This window comes from Harpia harpyja, chromosome 9 (genome assembly GCF_026419915.1).
Source record: "Harpia harpyja isolate bHarHar1 chromosome 9, bHarHar1 primary haplotype, whole genome shotgun sequence".
Taxonomy (NCBI): domain Eukaryota; kingdom Metazoa; phylum Chordata; class Aves; order Accipitriformes; family Accipitridae; genus Harpia; species Harpia harpyja.
Window position 1 is genome coordinate 16431081 of NC_068948.1, and position 22300 is coordinate 16453380.

Sequence of the window (22300 nt, forward strand, 5' to 3'; positions counted from 1 at the left end):
GTGAGCAGCAGCATGAGGAACCATGAGAATATCCCCGCTCATCCCAGCACGAGCTGAAGTCTGCCTTTGGGATCACATGTTCCTCATCACAAAATGACTCTGCTGCAGCGCTGGCAGTGGTCTCTCGCTCCGCTGAGCTGTGGTCCCCTTCTCCAGCACCTGGCCTGCCAGACAAGCCTACCGTGGCTGTGTGTGTGGCAGCAGTCCCGTGGCAGGCGCAGCTCGCCCTCCAGCATGGCATCTCGGGTCTGCACACTGGTTGTTTTTGTAGCACCATCTGGTAGGACATAAACCAAGCACTGACTTCCACCACCTCTGAGAGGTAGGCAGGGGCCATTGGCTGGAAAAGATGGGCATGCTGGAGGAATGCAAACAGTGGGATTATTTATTATTCACATAGATGTTCAGCCCGTAGCGTGTCGCCTGGCTCAATGTAATCATACAAATCACTCAGCTGAGTCAGTGATCTAAATGTAGACCCCACAGCTCAGGGACTCGAATGATTCCAGAAGGACTGTGCTCAAACATTCATGCCCAGATGACACTTGCTCCCATGCATACTTTTAAAATCTTTGCGAGACACGATCAGAGATCATTCTGCATACGTCACATGTAAAATAAGATCCTGGTTTTACCAGGAAGCCCACATTGAAGAATCTTCAGGAAAACAAAGGCACCACTACAAAATAACAGCCTGAATGCTTAGCAGAGATTGTCTTTATCTAAAGGTAAAAGCAAACCTCCCTTGCATAATACACTTTTTTTCCTAGGTAAGTACAAATCCAAGCTCTGAGGTAGCCAAGTGCTCCCCCTTCCTAATAGCCATCTGCTAATAGAGTGGCATGCAGCTCTCCCCACTCTGGCCATCCCTGCTGCAAAGGGCTTATTGCATTACTGCTACTCTGGGAAATCTTGACTCCTGACGTCGGCGCTATCAAGGCGGCTGTTGATAAAGCACTGTCACTTCACAGTGCATCTCAGCAAAAGCTTTGGTTTCATTTCTACCTGTAACACTGTAAACCCTCAGTGGGTGAACAGCCCCATGTCAGGGCAAGGAACTGGCTTTGCCAAGTGATTTCATTGGCAATGGTCTTCGTTTATGCCAGTGTGAGGGACAGGAGACCAGGACCTCCCCGACCCTCTGTGGTTGCTGTACCAAGGCCCCCCTCCGCATTGCTGTCTGGTCCGTGCTATTCACGGGGCAGGCACTGCCACAGAAAGGCTCTGACATTACTGAAGGTCTGTGCAGGTCATTCATTGTCCTTTTTTGAAAATATTTTTGCATTTCATTATTTTTGAAAATAGAACAACGAATCAAGGAAGCAGAAGGACAATTTAAAGCGGTTATGTTGGGCAGAGGTGTCCTAGGGGACACCTGAGCACACTTCCTGCTGCAAGATGCTGTTTCAAAACCACTAGGCAAGTTCCTGGCCCTGACTAAGGGCAATGGCACAACTGGGGTTGGCTTCGGTCAGGTCTCTGGCACCAGTGCCGGAGCCGGCTCAGGGACTAAGGATGAAATTTAATTTGGCTTATGTGCCCGATCTCCTTCAGCATAGGATTGTTAAACAGAAAAATAATTTAAAAAAATAGGCACTTCAAGGAGGGACTGTTTGAGGTATAAGAGCATTCATTGAGGCAGAGCTGGGAACAGCATGCGTGACCAAGGGATGCCCAGTCCTGTTTAGTGTTGGAGTCGTCCCCCTGCTCTCTCACCTCCCTTTGGTCCACACGTCCCATCACATCCCAGCAGAGCTGCAAACCTGCACCTCCGCACCACGCACAGCCAGGCCACGCTCTGCCAAATGCCCCCAGCCAGCCTCCAGCCCAGCTGCACAGGAACCACAAAGGGAAAGCAAACAAAATAACCAGTAAGAAAATGCTTTGCATTTTTGGTGCAGTTTTCATCTGAACAAAGCATTTTGCAAGCCATGCTGAATTCAGTTAACGAAGCCTTCATTTCTTAATTCATTAAGAATGCTTTATGATCTCATAATTGAAATCAAGTTGTAAGATATTGACTATATTCACTTTTTTCTCTTTTGTGAAAAAATTAATAAAAAAGAATATTAAAAACCTCAGTCTGTATTGAGTGGGAAGGGAAGGAAATCCACTTCTTTGTTATAATAAGCTATCTATATTTCTGCTTAAATATTTTCCAGTCATGCCATCCAGCAGGTGTACTCTGTGAATCTGAAGCCAGAATGAGTTCCCTGCCCCAGGAGTGCAGTACATAATTTTGGGAAGAAAGCAGCCTGGAAGCTCTGATCTGCCACTAGTGCTCATCCCACAGTGATGGGGTGGCCCAGGAATGGACCTGCCCAAGCAACCGGGGACCAAAGTCAAACAGCACCAACCTCCCAGTTAGCATAAATAATTGGTTTTCCAACGTGAAGGCCCCCATGGTGACTTTCCCATTGAGGAACTATGTGCTACTAAGAAAATTAAAGGTTGAAGGTTCATTACTGGGACAAGTAGAGCACGAACTTTTGCAAAATGCCTCATCGATTAGCATCATCTCTTGACCTAAAAGAGAAACTCTAAGGAGAGCTGATAGGAAGCTGATTCCTGCTGGGGTTTATTGCTGTTAAGTATTATTATTATTATTGATTTTGGCTCATTATTTTCCTTATTTAAAAAAAAAGAGGAGGAAAGAAAGAGAAGTTCAATGGGCTTTCCATCAGCCTGGCTCCAGGTAAGGCTATTCACATTGCAAGGGAAAATAGAGTTGCACATACAGATGCTATTAATACTTCCTTTCTAATTAAATTCCTCAAGAAATTGTGCAGGATATTTCTGTCCCCATACTCATTCTAGTCCCATCATCTTTTGATTAACTATCCTCATGTACTAGGAATTAAGGTGTGACCTCTAACTTTTTTTGAGAGAGATGTGCTGTTTTTAATATTAACAGCTCCATCTTTTCATTGTTCCTTGAGCAGGGTTGGGAGGAGAAATATAATTACACACAATGGGGGTATAATTCATACATTAAAAGTGACATTAAAATGATAGGTAGCAAAATATAACAATATACCAGCTTGTCTGTCACTCTTTTATGGATTGCTGGCACCCTCCAACCCCATTACAAACATGTCCCTGGAGGAAGCGCAGCAGGAAGACGTGAGCGAGATTAACGCCAGCAGAGACCTCACGGTGCTTGGTGCCGCGGGGCTCCCTCAGCAGGGATATCCAATTTAAACTCCTATTGGGTTTCTGCTACCCACAGGCACCCTGTCCACGAGCTGGCTGCCGCAGCCCACACCACTGGCACCCGTGGGTCCTGCTCTCTCGGCAAGGAACCGCCCCAACATTGCCAATTCCTGAAGCAGAGTCCCAGCGCTCCCATTAGGAGATAACGTTATGCAGTTTGATGTATCTGGGGCATGGGAGGCCCTCCTACATAACACACAGGAGAGCAGCAGCTCTGCTGCCCGCAACATCACCTCCTTCCCAGAAAAATGAGCTGGGCCTGGCAGTGAGGAAGCCAAGCACCCATCAGTGGGGAGGCACATGGAAAGGGCTGTTTGCGTGGAGCGAGGCTGTGGGTACCAGCTGCCTGCAGGGCAGGGAATGCCCAGGCTCAGCTACAGCTCTGCCGCAGCGACACGCCTGGCCTGGCAAGTCATTTGGGCTTTGCCTGCCTGCAGAAGCTGCAGCCCAGTTTCACTTACGCTGCTTGTACCTGGCTGCAGAGAAACTGGTGCAAACCCCCGTACATGCAAATTTGGGGATTTTTTCTGCTTAGCTGCAGGGTACTCCCTGTCAGAATAACCTAAACGCAAAATGCTGTTTGGAAACTGAATTAGGGCATCATCTGCTGAACGCACCAATGTCCAGCATCCTTCCCCTCTGCGTGGCTGCTGGGCACCCCTCTGGGGTTCCCACGTGGGCTCACAAGCAGACGCATTTGTGTGCAGCTCCAGCCAGTCACTGTTGATCTGCCCTAATGCAACCCATTTGGGCTGAAGTGAATCAGAAAACATCCATGTGGGTGGGAGCTGTCCCCCCGGGCAGGGAGGCGCAGCCTCCTCGCAAGCCCAGCTGGCTCCAGAGGATGCTACTGCCCATGGGCAGGCAAACTCCAGCTCAAACGGTTTCAGTGTATGCCTTCCTCACACTGCAGAGAGCTTTCGTCCGAGTGCAAGCACTTTGGTCAGTGACCACCACGCTTTATCTAGTATGAAAATCAAATTAACTTAAACATATGCTTATATTTAAGTATAACTGGCTCCTTGATTAATCCCCACAAAGAGAAATCCACGATCACTCCTCTCTCGATAACCTTTTTGCGACACTGGGGCCATGCTGCATTGCCTGCTTGATCTTCACAGAGTCCTGGTCTTCACATTCCTCAAACACAAACAGTAAACATTGCTTCTGACAGCAATTAGCTAACATTCAATTAAAATTTTTATAAGGTCCAGTTCTGAGATCTGAAGATCCTGATGGATTAAATACAAGTGTAAAAACATCAGTCGAAAATGTACCTAGGGCTGTTACCAAGGGAGTCTGAAAAGATGCAGCTCCACATGGGAAGGAAGGTGAAAATCCAGAAGGATCCAGCCTGAAACCTTAACACAGCAGCCAGCGAAGTCCAGCAGCAGGAGCTTCACTGGGCTCACAATATTCTAGTTAAAATATGCAAATCATTCATTTTTGCCTGGATAGTGAAATGTGTATTTTAAGATAGGCCTGGTTTGGAGACCACCAGCCTCCTGCTCCCTGCTTCTTACACCCGCAAGTCTCGTTTAGACACCACTTAATGATCAGGGAGGTGAGACCGTCCAAGGTCCTGCTGCAGCGAGCAGAGTTTCCTTAACCTGAGTCACCCTGAAAATTTTACTGCAGGATTTTTGCCATCTTTGTATTTGTTTTCAGGAACATGGACAATGGGAGGCCTCCATGCCTGGGGTGCACACCTTGCTCTCTGCAAGCCCTTCCCAGACACTGCCCCATGCCTCAGGCCCACCAATACAGCCTATTTCTCAGTGCACAGGAGCTGGTTTCATCCCAGCTTTTTTTTTTTTTTTTCCTTCTTTTTCCTTTTCCTTTTTCTTCCTTTTTCCTTTTTTCCTTTTAAACATAGACTATTTTGGTTCATCCTTTAGCACTCCTCCCTGTATAAATGTAAGGAATTAACTGACATCAGAAGCAAGGTTTTGCTATGTTAATTACAGCAGCCCCAGTTCTTTTGGAGCTGCGTGGAGCAGCGCGCATCGCAGCAGCCCCTGTGGAAAATAGATCACCGACATGGCGCTGCACTTTCTCAGGCTGCGGCACCGAAAGCAACCCAAAGGAATTAGGTTTTCTTGATGCCTAAAATTAACTGGAAAAAATAGTACTTGCCGTGGTGGCTACCCCAAGTAAAAGCATTGGATGCTTTTTGTGGCAGAAATTTAAACTAGTTTGATCTGTAATATCCACACCAAGGAAACCCATTGTCGCTGCAGTGCAACAGCCTGCCCAAACGGCAGGACGAGGGTGACTGCTTCAGCAGCCATCCCTCCCTCGGGAACCCCATCCCACACGAGGTCCCGCTTTCACTCTTGGCTCGTCCTGCAGGCCAGGGCCAAGCACCCGCCCCAAAACGGGGAACAAATCTCCATCCTCAAGTACACTCAGTATTAAATAAAATCGCTTTCGATGACACCATAACTTTCAAATCAGCTGGCAAATTGTGGTTATACAGATTAGAGCAGTCACAGACGTGCCATTTCAGGCAGCATAAACATAGAAACTAAAATTAATTTTTACTGCACCACATTGTGATAAATGGACATCACATTAATTTCTGGAAACCTTCAGAATAGTAAATGTAAGTCTGAAAAATAATGCACTCCTGGAAAATGTAGGACAGTTGGGATGTGAAGTTAAATTTTGTGATTTATAGCCAGATGCAGTTTTGTGCAGTCTTTGAGTTACATTCTGTTTTCCTTGGGCTGCTGGTTACTGAGGCCTGCTTCCTTGTTGACCAAAAAGGTAAAAGGAGGGTGGCTCTCATCTTGAACCTTTCTGGGAGTAAGCTGTTTTTTAAACAACAAAAATTTAAAATATTGGGGTATGCATTTATCCCAAAGTATTTGTTCTTCTTTTTCCCCATGCAGTTGTACTTGCAACTACCGTTTCACACTCCTGAATCCTGCACAGCTTGAATAAAGACTATTTAATGGTACTGAAGAAAGACTATTTAATGATACCCATACTATGGATAGACCTTCAAAGTGCCATACCACCATCTGGTGCTGGTGCCCCAGGAAGCCCTATGCGATGGGCAGCCCAGTATGATTGCACAGCATGGGGAGCAACAAACTAGAAAAATCACTCCAACACCCCAGCTTTAAGAAGTTCTTTTACATTAGCCTTTAAGGCTAAATCTGTCTGTCTGTCTACCCAGTAATTATGCCAAGATTATCACCATGGCACTCAGGAAAACAGGCAGCTAGGAAGTCCTTGGTAAATTTTTTATATATATATATTTATATATATATATATATATAAACACTACTCTTTTATTAAACAAAATATTTATGTAGTTAAGATATTTTTGAGCCTCGTGCTTCCATTCTCCATGAAGCCTTTACCTGGATATGCACATTTTCGCATTTATTGTTAACACAAGATTTAAGCGCATATCTAAGGGTTTAGGCAGTGGAACTGGAAAGCTTTCCATGGAACCTGAGTTGTTAGCTGCAGCTTACAGCAGCCGAGCACTGAGCCTTTGGGGTAAAAAACAAGGTATTGGGTTTATTCGGGGTGGCCTGCAAGCACCGGAGGGGAACAGTGCTGTGGGGTGCGGGTCTGGCCCTGGTGCATCAGCCCCAAAGGGTCTGTGGTCATATGGTGTCCTGGGCACCTACAGTTGCTGTATCATCACCATGCTGGCATGTCACCCCATAACTTTATTTATTAAATAGCATCGTCACATTTGTTGTTTTTGCACATCCTAACATCTTCAAATGACTTGAGAGGGCTGTTCAATATATGTGGCTTGGCAGTAAATAAAAGTTAGAAAAGAAGACATAATGCTCTCTTTTTCCAAGACAGCTCTGGGTCAACCTCTACACTTGCTCATTTGCAGTTTTTTCTATACACCTTCCACCTGCAATCACCAGCCAGCACTCCAGCACGGTGAGGCTGTTCACCCATGCTCTTGTGAGAGCAATTTCAGTGCACAGGTTTAAAGGTTGCTTTTGAAAACAGGTCCAGCAAGACTGATGTGTAATCTCCTCAGTAGGGCCAGGCAAAGCTCTTGCAAGCCACTGACAAGCACAAGCATTAGGCTAAATATCTTACAAATGCAATTTAAATACATTAGGGTTTCTGTGCAAGAAGGCCACGCTGGAGCACAAAGAGTGGGAGAGCTGGAGGTGGACACAGGCAGCAGGCTTTGTACCTACACAGTGCCCTGCTCCCTGCAGAGGGGACCGGATTCATTTCACCTCCATGCAGCTCTGAGAAGCCGGCTCTGATGGTATTAATGCCAGCTGCAGAGAAGGCTGGGTCCCCTCACTCACCAGCAGCGCAGGGCAGCAGCCAGCAAGTGCCTAGGGAGCAGGAGGGTGTGGGTCCAGCCCCAGTCTCATTTCAACTGCTGGCATTTCCTTCAGCAGGAGTGAAGTGAGACCTTTAAAGAAGAGCTTGAAGGAGTTGAGGGAAGCCCCAGACACAGCCCCATTCCTGCTGAGCAATGCAAGTAGAGAAGTCAGCAGTGTGGTACAGCCGTCAGCAGCAGCAATACCAGACACCAGCACAACCGCCCACCCACTGTGAGCTGCCGAAAGTCTAGAGGAGAACATCAAAACCCATGAGCAGTTTAAAAACATGACCTAGGAGGACAGGTTTAATGGTGTGACTGTATTTGGTGTACAGGAGAAGAGGCTCAGGGAGGATACGCTTACGATCTCCTTGGAGGTAAAGGGGTTTGCAAAGAAGAGTGAACCAGTCCTGCTCCAAGACCAGGGCAAGGATGATGCACTCTAATGGCAGCAGGGGAGATTCGAGCGTGGCATTGAGGAAGAACTTTACCATGAGAAGCACAGGAACAAGCCATCTCCAGAGATGCTCCAGCCCTTTTCTCTTTGTTTTTCCCTACCAGGTGAGGCAAGAAGCTAGTGATAGTATAGATACACCTAGTCTTGTGTCACAGCAGGGAGATGGACTGAGCTGTTCCTGAGATCCACTCCAAACCTGCGCTCCTGCGGTTATCTGGTCCTAAAGCTTTCCAAATCCTTCCATGTCAAATTTTATCAACACAACTGTTTGAGTTTTAAGTGGATAATCCGCTCAGCCCTGCCAAGCCAAGTAGTGCATTTCAGAGAGTTACAGGCTCATCATTCGGGAGTTTTTAAGAGTGGCAGGTTCGTGTGCTTTCTGGATAAGCAGGGTGGTGGAGACAGACAGCGCTGTGACGTGAGGGCATCGCCAGCAACAAGCTCCAGAGCTCACCACGCAGAATTTACATTTCCCTGCAAAATTCGGGTGCTGCCCCAGGTAGCCAGAGCACCCCACTACCACCACCTGCCAGGAGCCAAGGCTTCGTGAAAGGAAGGGATCCCAAGGTGGCTGGGAGGTCACACATGCTCACAGGCAATAGGCAAACATGACAAATCTGGAACAGAGCTGATAAATCCTCCTCTGCATAGACAGCATGGTTTTCCATTTTGCCTTTACAAGCTTCAGTAGACTGCCTCTCACATACAGTATAAATGAGTCTCTGTTTGGGGAGGATCACTGCAAATGAGCCGAGCATCTGAAGCTCCCACAAGAGTCAATGGCAATCGCAGGCACTTGGCTTCTCTGGAAATGGACAGTGTTTTACCTTTCCTGTCGTAATGACAAGAAGTTAACAGGGAAACCAAGAGGATAGTCCTTACACCCTCCAAAGTGCATTTACAACCTGATGGACAGGTAGCGGACAGGGAGGACTCCCAGGCCCTGTGTGCCACCAGCCCCCAGGTGCCGGCCAAGGAGGTGCCGCAGCCATCACTGCCAGCAGTCCCGCCGTAGGAGGGGAGGGCACGCTGCCCAACTGCCCCAGTATTTCTCATGGCACGTCATGTTGCTGCTGTTAGCAACTCAGTCCCTGGGCCAGCATGGCCATAGACCTATTAGGCACATCCTGCAGCTCCTTCTAGCTGTGATAGATCTGTTCTAAAAACACATTTCCTCTTTACAGAACTGTTTAGTGGTTCTGAGTAATTATTCCCTGTGATACTATTTTCCATAGTTTTAAGAGACAGTGATTTATTTTACTGCTGTCCATCTAGTAGATTTTCATCTCCTCAGGAACACAAGTGCCAAGAAAGGAGACAGTGCAGACTCCCTGTGATTGTACATGAAGCATCGGCAATAAAAACTTGCAGCAAGTTTTCATTTTCTGCTTTCCTGAGCTAAGTTTCTGGAGAACTGACATCCATTTGTCAAAAGGCATTATTATGAAGCAATACCTATGAGCGCTGATATTGACTTACTGCCTCTATGAAATTTCTTCTCATCTCTTTCCAACAGAGCTGAACACAAAGCTGACACTGTCTCCAGGGAGCAATTCAAATAAACTTTTAAGCTAGCACCAATGCCCAACGCACCTCCTTCCAGGACTGGCGAGACTTCAAGAAACTCTCTGGGAAGAGCTGTGCAAGTGCCACTGTGGAGAGCTGTGAGATGCACTCTCCTCTGATCTGGAGGGGACAATGCTAAAGGGGCCATCATACGATGTCTGGGCAGTGGTCACCCAGGGGATGAGTTATCGCTTTCACGCATACGCAGATCTCCCAGGAAACAGCAAAACACCCTCTGCAGCACAAAAGCATCCCCTACATTAAGAAATTGAGCTGAAAAAGGGACATAGCATTTCCGGGACCTGCAGCCGAAGGAGGTGATTACACAGCAGAGGGCAGGGCTGGCTCACAGCACACAGGTGTGTATTTCCCCCCTTTTTCTACTCAGCAGAGAAACCTAATGCCTCAGCAGGGGAACAGAAAGCTGAGAGTGGGGCAAACTTAAGCTTGCCATCTGCTCCGGGCAGGCTGGGCTAATTCGGGTGTGTAATGCCCTGCACCTCCTGCCATGTCCTTCGTGCGGGTAGGCTGCCGTTGCCGGCAGGCAGTGGCGAGGAGCCAGTGCACCCATGCACCAAGAGCCTGTATTATGGAAATGGCAGTCTGTGATCACAGGCAGTCTTCCACCATAGGGGCAGAAAAAGTTTTGGCCGTCTTTTTCCCTTGTCACCTCTGCCTGCCATTATCCCTTCTTGCGCTAGAATAAGGAGGTCAGCCAGACCCACACAATTAGAGGAAATTGTATAAGGTTGACCTTGTACCCTGCCAGGTCCTTTCAAGTGTGGGCAGTCTTTATCAGTAGCAGCATAGAAAACACAGAAGAGATGTGCTTATAGGTGGGAGAATGAGATTGTTAAGACATTTTTTTCCCCTTACTCTCCACAAACTAAGATAGTACCTCTGCCACTTGGGTGAACTTAGGTTATTCCCACTCATATGTGGCAGCCCGTGGTTTCCTCCTTCATCTTGACTTCTGCTATTTTCATTCTGTGATGTCTGTACTTTTGCACTATTGGGAGTGGATTGTGTGTGGATCACTAACTTTTGGACAGGTCAGCTATCTCAGCCTGAGCACCACTAGATGGATACTAATAAGAGGAAACGAATACATCAAAGAAAATTCTCTCTTTTTCTCCTCATATCCCTCTCCCAGGCACACTGCTTTCTTCTGCTCTTGTTGTTGCTGCCCTTTCTCGCTCTGCGTTTATGCTCTGATTTCTGCAGATGGTGCTGTACCAAGAAGAGGTGAAGACTGACTTTTTAGGTCTGCTGGAACTACACGAATGAGCCCGCATGGAGCCTCCCCTTCAAAAAGGACGATGTAAAAGAGATAATGGATGCTACGAACCATGTACAAAATTTAACAAAACAATTAGAGCTGTGGCTGTTAGGACACAAGTGACAGTGCTGTGGGGAATGCATCGGCAGAGCGTACAAGTGGCTGTTTGAAGGAGAGATCTAAACCCCGGAGTGCACAGGCGCCTCCAGTCCAATTAAGTCATCTGACAGCTGGAGATGGCTGTAGCTAATATTTGGCCCAGATGGATCTAGATAAGCGTACCATGTTTGTCACTTCCTTGGCAGATGGTGAGGTGCAGGAGCCCTGAAAGAGCTGAGCAGACACCCCTTCATTTTGGACAGCTTTAGGAGACCTAAAAGTGGAAATGTGGGGGGTTGCTGTGGTTGCTATAATAGTTTTTCTGAGGACATTGTCCAAACATAAGATCAATTCCCCTTTATTTGTAAGTGGTGGAAGCTGGTACAGCTGGTACGCTGACCAGTACGTCGATAACAACTGTATACTTGCCTTACCTGCCACCAGACCATATGTAACCCAATGCAGAGACACTAGTGAGTTGGTCACGCAGAAGTGTTGGGGACCAGAGTCTCTCCGGCCGCACTGATCATGGCTGGAGACGTGCATGTGTCTCAGCTGCATTGGCGTAGCTGCCTCTGAGGGCCTAATTTGGCTGGCAAAATCTTTGCTACTGATGGCAATCCCTGAAAAGGAATTGCTCCAGCCTGACTGGCTCACAAGAGCTGCAATTAGGAAAAAAACCATCCCTTTACCAGTAAAAGGAGTAAATAGGATTTGGAATCAGGAAGATACAATAAACCTAGATTCCCCAAACACTGTTTCTACAGCACCAGCACTTTGAGGACTTCCAGGGCAAAAACCAAGTATCTCACACAGCAGGACTGTGCTGGGTAAGAGCTCCTGTTTCTGCTGCACTGGCAGATTACAGGAGACCAGGCTCTAAAGCTGAGAAATTTCATCATTTGGACCCGTGAATTCAAAGTAGTTAGGCCCTAGGAGCTTTGTGGAAGACTCAGGATGCTTTCCTAAAGCAGTTTGGGTTACCTTCTTTGGAAACACGTGAAGCCAAAAATTCCCCACATGGCAAAGGTCTGCCAGGCCACTGAGCATTTGGTATGGCCCAGGGAGAAGGGTAGCAAAGCTGCTGATTTCCAGCAGTGGAGTCAGTTTGTGGGGTAGTTACAGGTACACAGAACACTTGCCTAATCCCTTCCTGATCTCCTGGCTTTTCCTTTTTTTTTTTTTTTTTTTTTACCCTTCCTCAATTTAAGCATCAGCCATAAGAACAGTGGTGTGGCACAAGGAATAAGAATCACTAACTCCACCCAGTCCAACCCAAAGTGCTCACCCTGCCTTGGCCACATTATTAACAGGCCTGGGCACAGCAAGCACTTGCTGAAGGTGCCATGATGTGCAAAGGAGCCCTGAGACACAGCCCACATCAGAGAGATCTTCCCAAGCTTGTGATTAGACACAGCGGAGAGAAGCAAACCAGAAGTGCATGACAAATTAATGGCTTTGCAATTTGTCACTACAGCAATGGTGCGAGTTCGGGTATGCAGACCAGGCTGCCTGGTACCAGCCTCGAGGCACTCTGGGCAGATAATGTGTGCAACGTTCTTGAAAGACACAGACTTTCAGAAATAGCTTTCAAATCTCTTTTCAAAAACTATAAGCCCTTATTAAACTAATTCTTCTAATTAATTAAGCATCATTTGTATTATCTTAGCAAATGAGTGCAGAAACACTGAGGTTCAGTAACCAGTTGTTTCCTAGACTCCTTTTTGCACAGGATATTTGTTTAAAGTTGTTTAAATGGCCATACCTGCCTGTGCTAAGTAAAATGGAATGATCCTTCCATTAGTGCAACTTGGAGATAGCATCTCACTTGTGGTTTCCATTTTTCAGATGCATTAATAACTACAGCCCATACGAAATCCCAGCATCAAGGAATCACTCCAGGTTGGGTTATTAATAAGCCAGTGGGAAGCTCTGCTGACTTCTGCAAAGACAGCCTGACCCCCATGCGCAAAGGCAGCGAGAGATGCGCCCAGGGCTGGTCCATGCAGCCCTGTGCCCCCGGGGCACTGCCGGGGACCAGAGCCAGCTGCCTGCCAGGGCAAGCTCGGGTATCTCCTCCTGGGGCTGCACCTTGCCTTACCCTTCAACAGGCAGCATGGATATAATTCTATATACATGGGACAAACACATGTGTGACCTGCGGCAGCGGAGGCTGGCAGGGCCACAGTCGTGGGTCAGGCCACCGGCTGCACTCCCAAGGAGGGCACTGCCAGCATGTCCTGTGGCTGTACGCCAGTACATCCCAAAACCTCATGCCCACGCTGAGGCTAGCTGAGCAGCCAGTCACCAGCTCGTGCTGCGGCCGCCTGCCATCACCCACTTCAGCACAACAGCACAGCAGCCCCAGCCTTTGCTCCATGCTCTCAGCTCATGTTTGGGTTTCCAAATACATGTTTCATGCAGTATTTCAAGACTAAATACCAGTCACCTCTGACACCGCTTGCTTTTAAAACCTCATTTGATATTTGTATGTGGGGCTGTATTTTCCCTGGCGGTTTTACTGAGAAATTATGGTAGATTTAAATTTTTCCAACACAATTATTTTCCTGAATGTTTTTTGCTAGCTGAAAAATAGTACATGGGGAAAAAAAAAGCAACAACAACAAAAAAATCAAAATCCTAAAGACACTGGGTCAGGAAACACAAGGTCCTCCCACATGGCAGGGTGGTCCCAGCCTTGTGGCAAGGAGCTCACAACCACCCACCCACAGCAGATGTCTCAGCGCAGCCATCCTCCTTTGGTCATGATCTGTGACGGTCTGACAAATTCAATGTCTCAAACATTCGTTAAAGAACTTTGGTGGACAAAACGGCCTCTGTAAAAATGCTGGAGTTTTGTGAACAGGATAATGTGGCTGGAGGAGAGGGCCCCCCGGAGGGTGGGACCGCGCTTCTCCAAAGCCGCAATTCCTTATCTTAAGTGACCAGGAGAAGGAGCACAGCATATGTGCCTGGAGGAGGAGACGCCACGGAGGATGGGACTGTGCTTCTATCTTAAGCGGTCATGCCAGCAGAAAAAGAGAGGCAACTCTGTGATGACCCCCCCCCCCCGAAAGGTCTCCAACCGATTCCAGAGAACCCCGGGAATGGGACTGCACATGTCGAGACCATCAACTAACACGCTATAAAAGAAGGGAGAACAAGTCCTCAGTGCGCGCCCTCCGGAACTGGATCTCTACGCTGGCTGGACCAACGCTGGACCCAGGACTGGTGAAACCCTTTCCTTCTCTCTTTCTTTCTTTCTCTCTTTCTCTCTCTCCCTCTTTTCCTTCTCTCTTTTCCACAGTCCCTACACCTCATCCTTTTAAACATAAACCGTTGACCAAGTCTGAGACTAGGAGTGGATCTAGCCGCCCCTGGGCTCCTCTTTGAGTCCAGAAAGCAAGGGGGTCCGCTCTGAACCTCGTGACTCAATGGGAGGGCTCTCCTTCTGATACGTTCAATGTTTCTTCTTCCATTTCTTTTTCTACACCTCCCCTCTTTTCTCAAACAGCAGCTTAATGACATGTTGCAAGGTTCATATTGATAAGTTCACGTGTACTTGGGCAAGGTTAGCTAGGTTGAATAAATGTTGATTGTTGTTTGAACTCCCCTGGTGTCGTTTCACCTTAATTCTGACAAAGGAAATCCACGAACCTGAGTCGCTCCAACTTTGGGACGCGACATCATCTAACACTGTATTACAACAAGTGTGAAATTAGGATACCACAGTTTGCTGAAGAAGGCGATGCCCAATTTTGTCAACAGCAGTGGTGGAAATGTTTCCACCTCCAAAATTTTTCTGTGCACATTGACCCTTCCTGCCCAAAGCAGGGAGGTCGATGCTGTTTTCCAAACACCTCTGGTAAGAGGTAGAGACACACAACCTGAAATGATTTTGGTGCATGTGCCAGGGAGACCTTACTAGGACTGGACCTCAGACGAAGAACTGCCTCTGATCCCAGCAGTACCTTCAGGAAGCATGGCCGGTCTCAGCTGTCACTGTGCCACCAGGGCAGACTGCCGGCCACGACAGTCCCTCATTGGCCAGGCAGAGATGAGCCAAAACTGATGAAAACTAACCCAGATCACTTTGCCCCAAAGCGGTATGGGAACACTCATACGTTCCCGTATGCCACGGGGGCCCCTCTGGGGGAGGGAAGGGACATCAAGGAGTGGCAACATCGTCCCCATGGCAAGGATATGTCACATGGGATTTGCCCCCACCCTACTGACCCATAACTCACCATTTCCAGCAGTCATTTTTTGAGGAATTGGCTGTCTCGGGGCTGCCCATAGCAAGCCCCCACATCCTGCTGAGCCCCTGCATTGGCACAGCCCTCCCACCGGCCTGCGCTCGGACACCCCCGCGTCTCTGAGCTCTCCCCGTTTGCTAACATCCCCATTAGCTGGTAATGACTAACATTTAGAAAACATATTTCCTCCCACATGGTTCCAGAGGGGTTTGCAAACTGAGCGACAAGAGCTCGGCGCAGGGACTGCTCTGCTCTCTGGGGCGAAGCACCACAGCAGCTCCAGGGTGTACTGCAGCCCAGGAGAAACCCCACGCACCAGCACTGCTGTGGGACAGTGGCGATGCCAGCAAGGGGCTTGGCACTGGGGACAGATTCCTGCATGCAGAGCTGCCTGTGCAGGGGAGGTAGTCCCCAAACCAGGCCAGCATCTCCCAGGCATCAGCGGTTGCTGGTGTCCCGAAGCAGCACTGCACCCCAGCATGGTCAGTGCCCGGTGGGCGAAGGCTGCCCAGGGACCACCAGCGCCAAGGGGGGCTTTGCACCATGGGCACCCACTGGCCCACACCTGCTGTGGGGGCTGGGAAAGCCAGCAAGACAACAACCGTGACAAACTTCTGCTACTTTCCTAATTTTCTAAATGTCCGGCCATTAAGCGTTTATTTCAAATTCTTTGCCACGGAGTCATTACGCATTCAGGTGGAGAGGAAAGTGAGCTCCGCAGGAGGCTGACAGTAATTCTGCATTAGTTAAGCATTAGCTGACAGATGTACAAAGCAAAGCCATTACTCCCGTCAGCCGCTCTGCCCTGACTCCTGTCCCTATTGTGGGGCTCCTCCAACCAACAGCTTCAGAGTGCCACATAAACGTGGGGACGAAAGCCTAGCAAGAGGGGGTGTCAGTCGTCATTAGAGGTGAATGAAAGTGGGGGGAAGGATTTTGTCTGGAAGGCAGTTTGGCAAAGTGTTACCATTGCATTTATTTATTTCAGTGCTTTTCTGTTGAAGCAATGTTGCAGATACAAACCTTTCTGACTGCATAAGGGCCATTTAGAGTGGTGTCCTGGCTTCAGCTGGGATAGAGTTAATTGTCTTCCAGAAGTCATGCTTACATAAACTTCAGGTTGCTAAATATTAAACAAATTTAAATTTATTTGAAATTCAGCCCATTAGTAATGATACTGTAAAACCACAAGAACTCCCTAGAAAATTTGGCCTCCAAATAGCTTTGACTAAATCACTTACTACATACTAATCACTAAGTACTATTAATAGGAAAAGAAATACATGAAGAGATCACTGAGCCAGGATCCAGAACTGTATAAAAGATCGATGCTGCTTTTCTGCAGAGCGAACTTTAAAAAACATTAAATATATAGAAAATCAATGCAAATTACAATTCCCTATGATTACTGTTGTTGGGTGCAAAAGCAAAGATACACGGAGCAAATAATTAATTCTCTGTAGTATTTCTGTACCCCTCCATCATCAGCATGTCTGAGCCCTGCACAAGCCTGAGCACTGTCCCATCACCAGAGACAGAGACTCTGTGGTTAACAAACACACTCAGCGCTATCAGGAAGAAATTTCCAGTGCGGTAGAAAAAAACCTGGTGTCTCAGACAAGTCCTTTTCTGACAGGCAGACCAAGTCTCAGACAAGTCCTTCCTATTGCATACTATTTAGTGCAAAATTATGCCCAGGAACCTAAATAGCACATTATAAAGTGCTTAAAGATATAATAAGACACCCCCCCCCCCCCAAACCCCACAGCCGTCTATTCTTGCTGTTTATCAGATGACATCCATGTTAAAAGCTTTTGCGCAAGCAAATGCAAAGATACAGTGGGAACAGGACCTGCACTCCCTCTGCGTCAGTCTGTGTGAGGTCCCCCACAACCACAGAAAATAAGGTTCAGGAAGAATTAAAATTTACCACTCTCTATGATCCTGATGAGACTCAGCTGAATACTTATTTTCAAACATCTGAACAAGATCTACTGAAGTTTCAGTGCAATTAATTCTTCTCAGTAGCAGTTCTTGCTATTTTTGCCCCCAATACTGTCACTGCTGTGCAGCTGCAGTCCTTTCCTTCTCTGGGCAGACAGTGTCAGCAGTGAAGATGTTTCCCTTTAACGCACCTCAGAACAGCTTTTGTCTGCTTTTAGTTTCTTCCACAAATACAACAAGAGGGAAGCGAGGATGGCAGGTGCAGCACCGCAAGCAGGAGGCACCTTGATGGCTGTGTGCGCCTGAACCCCCCAACAGCGCTGGGCTGCCTGCAGGGCTGCTTTGGGGGTACTCTGCCCCAAGTCCAGCAGCTCAAGCCAAAACAAACCCTTTCTGTGAACTAAACTAATAGCAGAGGAGAAGAGAACAGTGAATTCTGAGAGCCAGAAACCTCCTATTGCATCATTTCATTTTTAAGTTTAAATCTAATTCACAGATGAAAGACCCTGTAAGCTCATCGTTCCCTTTAGGATCTGTGTGGAAAGGCACAGAACAAAGCTCATACCCACCGGACTTTCTCACGGTCCTGTGGTGCTTCTTGCTCAACATGCAAAGCCTGTCTTGCCTTCTCTCTCTCTCCCCCACCTTTAACTACTTGGACATCACCCACCTTTTAATGACTGGCTTCAATATTTTATTGCCCTGTACTGCTTTCTGTTAAACCATCCTTTATCATTTCCCTCCTGCCCGTTACACGCTCCCCCTTAATAAATTATTAAAGCATGTATTTAGATCACAGAAGCAAAGAAATTAGATTACATTGATCCACAGCAATTTGCTCCAACACCGTTTCATGAAACAACATCCCTCCCATGCTTTGTTCACATCAGACCTCAGCACCAAACTCTCACCTCCAACATTTTCATCGGCTCAGCATGTGGCTAACCTGGGAGCCAAGGGCGGGCACAGGGCAGGGGACACCACGCATGGTGGGGATGCCCAGGGCTGGCACAGCTGTGTCACTGCGGGGTGGGTGCTTTGCAGGACGAAAGGAGGCCCCCACAGAGGGGGTTATCAAACTTGAGAAGGAGTATTTCCTCTGTCTTGCATTCCTTTTCTCTTTGGCAGCATTTTTCTTAAAGAAGACACCAGATGGATTTTTAATTATTTTCAAGAATTTCCTGAAATACCAATGTCTCCATACAGCCCTGTGAGCTGGCATGGGCAGCTGCGGTACCCTCCCAGGGACAGTGCATTGCTGCAAGCCTGTGATGGTGGTGGCATAACCATGTCCCACAGCACTGCAGAGGGGACAGGCAGCCATGGAAGGGGCTTGTAAATGCATCGGGAAGAGATTGCAAGGGAATCTTGCAATCCATCCATTTGAATCTATCCAATTTTGTCCATGGACAAAAAATTTTTTAACACCCTGCCACACCTCCCAAATTTGGTCCTTCTCCAAAACACTCTAGTTATCTCATCCTGCTGTGTCACTTTTTTGACACAGCAATTTAATTTCAAATGGAAACCAGCAAAACAGCCAGAGAAGTGTCACCTGTAGGGTACCACAGATAAACTCTACCAGTACCAAAACCAGCCTGTGCCTCCAGGGAGCTTGTAGTTCCGCTGTCAGGAGGAGTTGAGCTACCCCATCCCATGGGAAAAGGCTGTGACTGGCAGGCAGGTTGGGGTGACTGCTGGGGCCCCCGTCTCTTTCTGCACAGGTCGGGGGTCCACACAGGTGCTGAGGAGCACAGCTGAGCCCAGCACCGGCTTCTGAGTGGGGCCCTGCCCTGCTGGCTAATTGCAGACAATGCACAACACGGGCAAAAACCACTTAGCTTAAACAACTTGCCCCTGTGGGGAAATTCATCTGGATCCAGCTTGGCATATTCAAAGCAGAATAGCTATTTCTGATTAACTAAATCCATTATCAACCTTATTCCAAGCTCTGAAATTAGCCTAGGCTGAAAGTACAGATGAAGACTAACATTAATCAGGTAACTTGGTTTGTGTCTAAGCACAGGAAGTGACTTTGCACACCAGTGGGACAGAGGATTGTTTTCCACAGTGAAAACCACAGTGAAAAACTATTCCACTTCAGAGGGGTTGCAGTTTCCCAGGGCGGACAGACCCAGGATGTTGGCATGAGGCACCCTGCTCTGCCCAGGCCAGCAAGTGGTACACCAGCAGCGTAGGAAGGTCCTGCCTTCACGGGACTGTGGTGCCAGGTCTCAGCCCTTTGCAAGGGGGATGCTGGATGCGCCAACCTCCCTAGCAGCCCAGGTGCATCCCTCAGCCAGGTGACCTCTCAGGCACAGCCATGCTCCACCCTGTGGAGAAAGCAGCAGGTATTTTTCTCCTAAGACTTCTCAGTTTCCCAATAAGATATTAAAAGGGATCCGTTTCATTAGCAAAATCGGAAAGAATAATCATACAGCTGTACAAAATAGCAGCAGCCGGGGCACCTCGCTTGCAGAGCCCAGCACGGCACTCACTCTGCAGATCTTGCTAATGCTAGTTTTATTAACTTCCCACATCAAAAAATTGAACTAAACTCTCTCCTTCGGAGTCTCATTTGGGGCTTGTGAGTAAAGAATTTTCAAGCCCACTTTGCCACTGTGGGAAGGCAAGAGAGCCCAATGTACAAAGGGGGCTTTTCTAACTCTGGGAAGTTTGCAAAAAACCAGCTGTTTAAGTGCCATTGCATTTATCAAATCTCTCAGTAGCATATTTGGGAGATCCTTAATAGACAAGCCAGCCTGTGTCTGCTACATGTTATCATAGCAAAGTAACATACAATTTTCTACAGGTTCTGTAACATCTAGGTGGGTGCAGTGCTTTCTGCATAGGAGTTGATGTGCTGCTGGATACCTGCCTGTTGGTCCCAGTGCCCCTGAACACTGGGGTCACCCCTCCGGGGCAGGCTGGGGCAGTGGGCAGAGGCAGGGGTGTCTGTTTCTGGTTATGGGGCATTTTTGTTTGCTTGTTTTTAAAACTCGGAGGCAGCTGGCAAAGAGCATTCCCCTTTCTGATCCAAATCCATTTCAATGTTTGAATGGAAATTTCCACCTTTGTAACCAAATTTTTCATTTCATTACATGTCCTCTTATACATGCTCTAGGTAGGAAGCAGAACAAAGAAAGGGTGAGGAAACAACTTTCTGCCCCTCTCCTCCCCCATTCAGCTACGCAAGCTTTCACTGGCAGAACAGAGGTGGACAGATGCAGAGACAGGAGAAGACCTTTGATTTGCCCCAGATAAAACAACTTTAAATCAAAACTGTAGTTTTACTCTAGTGAGGGCTGGTGATTTTCCTAGCCTCGTGGTATTACTGAGCTTTCCTGCGCCTCTTGCTACCGAAGGACGGGTGCGGGCTGGCCCCGCAAAGCTGCTCCTCTGTGCCCCCCCCGCCTGAAGGCTGCGGTCCCCGTCCCGCTCTCCCCCGTTGTGCCCCTGACCCGCCACGCACGGCCCCGCTCGTTCGGATTGCTGCTTTCAAACGTACGGGAAGGGGACTGTGCAAGATAGCCCTCAGTCTGGAGAAGAAAGTCCTCTGTCATGCAGGTCTACTTTTCCTTTCCGTTCTTTCCTCAATGATCCGCCAGAGCAGGCTTCATACTGAATGGATGCAAATACTGGAGAACACGGTGCTTAAACGGATCGGTATCAGGGAGACGATCAAGAACTTCTAGCAGATTTTTCTGACATAAACGACCTAGCTGAGCAAGACTCAGACGCATTATTTCAATGTTTCTTCTTGCCCTTCCCCCCCTCCCTTCTCTTTTTGAAGGCTCCCAGAAGCAAGCTCCGACCCACGAGGCCCGGGTCCTGCAGACCCACCGCTCCCCTGCCAGCACGCGTCTGCCAAGCCGTCCTTCCCCGCGCTCTGTGCCGGCCTGGCCAACCCCCGCCCGCACGGACACCCTTCGCACGGTCCCGCCGCCAAAACCCAGCTCCGAAAAGGCGCGATTTAAAACCAGGCCGCCGGCTCCGCCCCGCGCCCCCCGCTGCCGACCGGACCCCGCGGGGGGCGGCTCCGCCCCTCCGCGCGCTCCCCGGTGCGCCGCTGCCCCCTGGCGGCCAGAGGCGGCAGCGCCGCAGCGCTCCCCGCCGCGGCGGGGCTGGCGGAGCGGGGGCGGGGGGCGGCGGTTCACCCTGCGGACACCGGCACGGCTCTGCCCGTCCGGGGCCAGGCCTGGGAAGGGGGCACAAGGAGCGGGGTTCTCCTCTTTGTCCAGCTGCGCGGGGACTTCCCCTTTCCCCAGGGCTGCATCCGTGGGCTCTGGAGAGCCGGTACACCTACGCGCGGCTCCCTGAGGACACGGGTGGTCTCTGGGTTCCGCGCAGGTGACTGTCTCCACCAGCAACAGCTGAGGCAACTCAGCATCTCTGGGCTGTCTCAAACCCCCGGAGTAAAGCCGAGCCCAGGCAGGGGCTGCTCCAGCCCAGGAATGCCTCTCAGAAACTTTTCAGATAACCCTCAAGCTTCCCATTCGTCCTGACGAGCCGCTCGCATCTCCCATTCACTTCAAAGTCACAGCTTTCCTAACCCTCACAGCCCCTTCCCACAAAGCTGGAAAACTGGTACCAGGGCCCCTGCAAGCAGGTCAGCCAGAGGAAGCAGAGCGCAGACTGGTACTTTTGTGGGTGAACAACTTAAAGTCACAGAGCTGAGTTTGGTGTAGAAGGGGCTATTTTTCCCTTCCCTTACCCCTTACGTCACTGCTTTAGGACTCAAGGCACGTGGCAACACTTTGAAGGAAAGGCTCAGCACTGGAGAAAAAAAGGCACTGAAGGAACCCTTCAGCAAGCTCAGGAGAGGTGCGACAACCCCTGTAGGAAAGGAGGATCTGCAGGCTGAGGCACTAGCTGTGATTACTAGCCAATGGCAGGAGTAATTAATAACACCATCTTGGCTACTGCCAGGGCTGTAAGCCCGGAATCGTTAGGTTATCTACTCTGTCCATTCATCCAGATGACTTCTCTAAAGCAATTAACCCCTTGGAGCTCCAAGCTGCAGAGAAACCGATGTATCAACAGTGGTTGTGGCAAGTCCCTACAATGACAGAAGAAATAAAAAAGTTGTTGATTCTGTGTGTAAACCCCTCAAACTTGGGGCACATTACATCCTTGTCAGAAGGGTAAAAAGCTTCCCAGTT